At 31.9% G+C, this 7225-nt stretch overlaps 1 long non-coding RNA gene across 1 annotated transcript; it reads left to right on the plus strand.

The window, feature by feature from the left end:
* The first annotated feature begins 5873 nt into the window (after positions 1-5873).
* On the plus strand, positions 5874-6998 carry LOC148312740 (uncharacterized). Its single transcript, XR_015838933.1, has 2 exons — positions 5874-5961; positions 6206-6998. It is a non-coding gene; the product is annotated as an uncharacterized LOC148312740 (long non-coding RNA).
* The last annotated feature ends 227 nt before the right edge of the window (positions 6999-7225 follow it).

The following is a 7225-nucleotide window of genomic DNA, read 5'->3' on the forward strand; positions in this document are numbered from 1 at the left end:
AATTAAAGTCGCATTTAACGTTACACTGCATTTAAAACGGAAACGTGAAGTTTGTTTTGAAACGACATAAACGTATTACAAAACTTAAGAAGAAATTCAAACTTATTTGAAATTGAAAATAACTGTCCATTATTTTTAGTCCTTTAATAATCCAATGATTAATAAAACATTTTAAAATCTAATGATTTCATAAAACTAAGTTACGAGAATTATAACATAACCAGACAATATTCGCACTATTTTTTATCCATGATCAATCGATAAAAATAAAATGGTGTGGATGTTGCCTGGTTACATCCAGACATATAGATATGTATTAAAAAATACAACTTTTACGAGAACATATATATATATATATATATATATATTATATATATATATATATATATATATATATATATATATATATATATATATATATATATATATATATATATATATATATATATAAACAAATATATATATATATATATATATATATATATATATATATATATATATATATATATATATATATATACACACACACACACACGCACGCGCGCGTGCGAATATGACGTAAACATAAAATAAATGTATGATAAAAGCGTAATAGTTCTTTGTACATGTTCAGTAATTAATACTAAGCTTGATCCTGAAGTAAATATTAATTTCGATGCTGAAAATCGCTTCCTGAAACAGGATTTCAGGCAGTTTTTTTCAGAAAAAGCTCTCCGGCTGTTTACAAGTTACTTTAGCAAGGTCTATTTGTAAATAATGGTAGTGATTTATTTATCTATTAACTTCTCGAAAGCTGAGCCGTGCTGCGAAAGCGTTAGTAATGCGAAGGATATTTTAATATTAATCCTCCCGCAGAGCTTGTGTGTGCTTTTAGCAAAACTTGATACAAAAAACAACTTTTTGTTCTCCTGGGAGCGAGCAGTCTTGATGAACCAACTTTATACCATATTGTACGTTTATTTGAGCCTGGAAATCCCTATAAAGTAAATAAAGTCCTCTTTCGACCAATACTCACTAACTTACATACATGATCACATTTTTATGTTTTTTACATCAAACTACTTTTCCAGATTTAAGTATAAAATATTTAAATGAACATAAAAAATCCATTTCTAAAATAAAATAATATCAAATCATACTTTAAACCTTTACCATAACTTTCATGTAATTATTATTATAATACAATACTTAAAGTCATTAAATTTAAATTCATCTTGTCAGAAAAAAATATTTAAAATCATGGTTTTCAACTCCTGCCTTGTTGTGTATAAAACATAAAATTCTTTCTAGCTTTACTCTAGTCTGATGATGTCGGTTACGACAAAACCCGGTCACTGGTGAAATAAATGAAAATGAAGTCACGTGGAAAAAAAGTACATAGTTCTAAATTTATTCTACATTTTTATGTCTTAAAAACACAAAATGGGAGAAATAATGTTTTATTATTAACTAATTGTATACTATTTAGTCTCGTGTTGCTACGATTTAGTATGATTAAACGGAAAAGAAAGAAAATAGAATGCATTCATTTCTAAATTTCGCAATGCCAGTGAGGTAATGAAATATTAAAAATCTATGAAATGCAATGCATTCGAAAACATTAATGCCAAATGAATTAAAAAATTTTAAGCCATATACTTTAAATAACTGCAATTGTTTAAGTTTAAAAAAAATAATGACGTTATACTATAAACGAAATTAATAAGTAAAATATTTGATATTTTGTACGTCAACGATCAAGCAAATCCTTGATTTTTTTGCCACGCCTGTGAAATATTTACTAAACAAAATTTCAGATACCTGCCCTACTTATGAAACTTTTTTCGGCTTCTCGTACCTATATTTTCATTAAAGATTATTTTTTCTGCCGTGAACAGAAAAACATTACCGAAAGATTATATTTAATGTGGAGATATAACACATAGTAAAGAATTTTTTAATAAATTAATATTATGAAAATATTGTAGATTCTTTTATGATTTTTTTCGGAGATTTTACATAAAAGAATATACGTAATGGCGTATTAAAGAGATATAAATAATGATATCCTGTAATGAGCTTTTTAAGTAATATTGGGTGAACCTCTCAAGAATAACGATTATTTTAAAAGGTTTCTAACTGAATTGTGGTATAAAATAGTTTTTTTTCATAACCTAACGTCCAAGTGACTCTGAAATCTTATTCTTCTTTTTCGAACCCTTATCCGCACCTCAATGCTGCATAGGGCACTGCAGCATGTAAACGCAGTGTTATCTTGATCGTTAACACAATAAGGAAAGGTAATCAGCCCTTCGTTTTAGGAAACCAGTTTAGGGTAAAAAAGAATAAATATAAGATTGAATAAACATTTATATTTATTAGACCCCTCCCTTCGGAATCGAACCTAGGACCCTTCAGAACGGTAGCCAAGCGTGCTGACCATTACACTACGGATGGAGACAAATTCTGAAATCTGGCTGCGAATTATGCAACACTGCCTATTACCGCGACATACACTGAAATCTAGCTACGGGCTATATAACACCGCTATTCGTACTCTTAATGTTTTAAGTTATTATAATTTCAAGTAATTAGAGTGAAAATTCTAGGCAAAACACTCGCTATATGAGTAGTTGTTCAATTATTATAAAAGAAACTCAAAATTACATTTTTTGACATCTCAACATAGATGAAGAAGAATATGGAAGACTAGGCATTTACATTGCTTACGACCGTCATGGCCTTGGTTGAGTGAGTGTTTACTGTGTCACATTACATACGTGTAACATTTACCAATTCTACCCATGATAAAAATCAAATTTCTAGACAAATTGATAAAACTCGCAACTCACCATGCTGGGATGAGGAAATCTTTTTTTAAGCAGAGACTCATTCCATATTCTTCTTCAGCTATGTTGAGATGTCAAAAAATAACTTAAAAAATCATATAATTGAAATGTAACTTTGTTTTAAAATCACAATTAAATTTTCAAACAAGGTTTATTTTGAATTATAAAATGGGAAATCACAAAGTTAGTGCTTCAAATATAAATTATAATATAAATAACTTCTAATAGGAGATAATCCAGATTTGTGAACAAGTATTTATGTAGAAACACTTAAAATTTTGTAAATGACTTATTATATTATTTATTGATTCGGCAGTTACTTTGTGGAATGACGTGTTGATTATTTTATTAAAATTAAACACTTGAATAAACCACTTTAATGAGTTTTATTTATATGTACGACTAGTTTCGAAAACTTACAGAACAGTTAGTTTTAATTTGTACCAGAAGATGAAAACATCTGTAAGTTTTCGAAACTAGTCGTATATATAAATAAAACTTATTAAAGTGGTATATTCAAGTGTCGTCCGCCTCCGTAGTGTAATGGTCAGCACGCTCGGCTACCGTTCTGGAGGTCCCGGGTTCGATTCCCAAGGGGGGTAAAAATAAATATAAGTGATTTTTTCACTGTAATATTTATTCAATATTACCATAGACTGGTACCTGAAGCGGAGGGCTGATCACCTTTCCTTCATAAGTAAAACGATCATGATAACACTGCGTTTATAAGACACAGTGCCCTATGCACCATTGGGGTGCGGATAAGGGTTTTATTATTATTATTATATTCAAGTGTTTAATTTTTATAAAATAATTGACTTATTATAGTTTAAAATTTTAAGTTAATGGAATAGAAACGTTTTATTGGAACATAAATAAAAACCATACTACAATAGACGGATTTGCACTGCAAAGAAAAGTTAAATAAAGTTTAAATTGTTTATTGAAAAATGGGTCATATTCGGACTCTACGTTTTGAAACTTTGACAGTTCAAATTTCAAGATGGCGCTGGTCGCCATTGAAGTCAATAATAAAATGGAAGCCGAAGTGTATTTTCCCGCCCAGTAATATTGCCAGTGGTGGAAATTTTCCGAGTAATTCCAACTCGTGTGGAATTTCTGCGACTCAAAGGGAATAATTTAATAGAATTCTTAGAAATATCAATAAGTACTCCGACGCAGATAAACCGGCTTAAACTTTCTGCACTATAAGATAGGCCAGCGATTCTCAAACTTTCGGCAATATTAACCTCGTAATAAAATATTTTTTTAAATATTTATAACAAAAATGACATGAAATTTTAAATCTTAAATAAAATTCAAATATTAAATTTAACTAAAAAAAAATAAGTTGAAGATTTATTTTTAAATTTCTAGATAATCATTTCGTAAAAGGAGTGTTGGTACCAACACTGATGTATGGAAGTGAAATATGGAACTGGCATACAAGGATGAAAGCAGAGTAAACGCTGTTGAAATTTGTTCCCTCAGACGAATGTGTGGAAAATCATTGTATGACAGAAATAAAAACGACGATATTAGAAAAAAATGTAAGGCTAAACAAGGGATAATTGAAAATATTAGGAAGAATTCTCAAAGGTGGTATGGACATGTGGAGCGATTAAATAACGAGAGAATGACTGAAAATATATATGGTGAAGGTGAGCGGGAGAACAGAACGAAGACGGCTGAAAAAGGCGCGATCAGATCAATAAAAAACCTAAAATCTGATTTCGTCAAAAGTCTGCGTAATCGGAGGGCATTAATGTCTAGATGTATGGATGTGAAGGAAAGAGGAGTGTATGTCAGGACATAAGTGTGTGACGTTCCATCCTCTCTGCCTACCCTTGTTGAAAAACAGCGTGTTGGTAGTAGCAGTAGTAGAAGAAGTAAATAAGACGATACGATTTGGGGTACAATATGAAACATAGTCCCATAACAGTGTTACGGAGTTGTTTTCGATCCTCAGTTTCGTCGTATGATCCCCAATCTACCACAATTTGATTCCAAATTTATATAAAAAAAACTGATACTTCTCTAGCCCTCTGTCCTCCGCTGATGGATATAGACCTCTTCCAAATCCTTCCATTCAATTCGGTCGTTTGGTGTTTGCAGCCGGTTTCTACCCCCACAGCGGCTATGTCGTCGGAACATCTTTTTGGCGACTTTTGACGCTTCAAACTAGCTTAACTAGCAAACTAACTATGCAAGTTGTACACTGAGTCCCTTAAACGTAAAACAAAAATTTAACAAATATTTCAAATATTTTTTTCTACATTTTTTTTTCATAAATCATAATGAATACGTGTGTACCACGGGTTGACAAGCCCTGGAAGTGAGAAACTCAAACTTGGGAAGTTACATATCGGGAAATATTAACTTCATAACTTCAACAACTCTCTATTTTGTTTGGGAATTAGATGTTGTGGTGCGATTTATGATTTATGCATACATATATGTACATCAATATATATACATTTACGAGTGTAAACAACCCTGGCCATATCGCTCACTTCTTTCAAGAACGTCATGAATAAAAAAACATGATTTTTCAGAAGAACGTTTTCAAAGTTTGAAAATACAATACAATGTATTAAAAATAAATATCAAGCCTTGAACTTTTTACTGTGCAACAGATCTTTTTAGGTAAAACATGAAAGTTTTTTCTCCATTTGAAAAATATTTAGTAAATTAAAAAAAAGAATTAAACAATACCTTTTCTTCAAAATGCAAAAACAACACTTTCTGCCCTGAAGCGGGTAAATATTAAGTTAAAAATATGCCTCTTTTGCTGGGATAAAGTACATTTTCTGGGCATTCCAAAAACATTTCATGCTCAACTGAAAATTGACGATTTTTTATTCATTACGTTCTTGAAAGGAGTGAGCGATATGTATTAGGCACCCCCTACGGAATTGGTTTATGTCTTTCAATAGGTAGGGTAGACTGGGTACGGTTGAAACAAAGAACGGTTGAAACAGAGCAAATATCTTGAAAACCGTATGCGGTAGGGTGAAGGGTCCAAGGGACGAACAAAGCGGACAACAAGTTCAAACACGAATATCAGTGTTGCATCGCTCGCCGCACGGTGCAGTTGCTTGTAGGAGGTCCTATTGTATTTTGATAACCAAAAGTAAGTATTTTTGTTCTGAGAATTTTCCTTTTATTACGGTTTCTATTGAAACGATATTATTGAGTATGATTTCGTGTTTGAAATGAAGCTTGTAGAACACGATATAGTGATTAGTTTTAACGTGCCATTATTGTTAACATTACTATTTTCTGTTTTCCACCTAAAGGAGGGGTTGGGGACGGTTGAAACATTTTTTGTGGGTACGGTTGAAACAACATATTTTTTCAGTTTTCCTGTTTTCTAGATGCCGAGAGTACGCGCAAGAAAGACTCCGAGAGGGGAGGTCGACTTGTCGAGGTATACATACGCTTATGAGGAGGTTAAAGCAGGAGATTTACTGCGAAAAGCGGTGGAGAAGCATGGATTAAACCATTGTTCGCTCATTAGATATATACGAAAGCGAGATGCATCTGGTGAAGAAGAAAATGGGATATGAACCCCACAGCGAAGTTTTTAATAAAGAGCAGGAGCAGGAGCTTGGAAAATACTTGCTACTAAAAAAAACAGAGAAAGAAGAGATAAGAAAGAAACATGAAATAAGGTTGAAACGGATGAAAACTAAGTAAGTCAAGAAAAGATTGGATGGAGGAAAAAGCGGAAGGATCGTTAAAGGAAAAATAATCATAATACGCAACAGGAATCATCATCAAAAGAGGACGAGTGCTATTGTCTTGTTTGTCTGTCACTGTATTCAGAGAGCAAATCCGGTGAAAAGTGGATACAGTGCACCACTTGTAAACTGTGGACTCAAGAAGACTGCACAAAAGGTGGTCTTAGCTATGTTTGCCACAATTGCGACTCGGAATGATCCCAAAGCTAGATTTTCGCTTGATTTATGACTAATCAAAATGAAAGAAGTGTTTCCTTTTAGTTTATTCACAGATCATTTTCGTTCGATTTGTTTTTTTTTTAAATGCCATTGTTTTTAGTTGTTTTTGTTCATTACATATCTGTAGACTGATTAATATTGTCATGCGGTGCCATAATTATTTATAAAACAAAAATAAATAATGAATAAAACGTCTTACAATATTAAATATTGATTTATTTGCGTGTGTTTCAACTGACCCCAATCACTGTTTCAACTGCCCCTGGTATGGGGACGGTTGAAACAAATCGGATATATTTTTTAAATTTGATCTACCACTAAAAATAACACACCGGGTACTGAAATAATACTTCCCATTAGTAGACAGAAACACACTCTTGTATTTAATGCATCTTCATCATCGCTTGACTTGTTAAGAACAATTCTATGGACAAT

Source organism: Brachycentrus maculatus, unplaced genomic scaffold (genome assembly GCF_059751285.1).
Source record: "Brachycentrus maculatus isolate JH-2025_06_01 unplaced genomic scaffold, ASM5975128v1 h1tg000034l, whole genome shotgun sequence".
In the NCBI taxonomy this organism is placed as follows: Eukaryota; Metazoa; Arthropoda; class Insecta; order Trichoptera; family Brachycentridae; genus Brachycentrus; species Brachycentrus maculatus.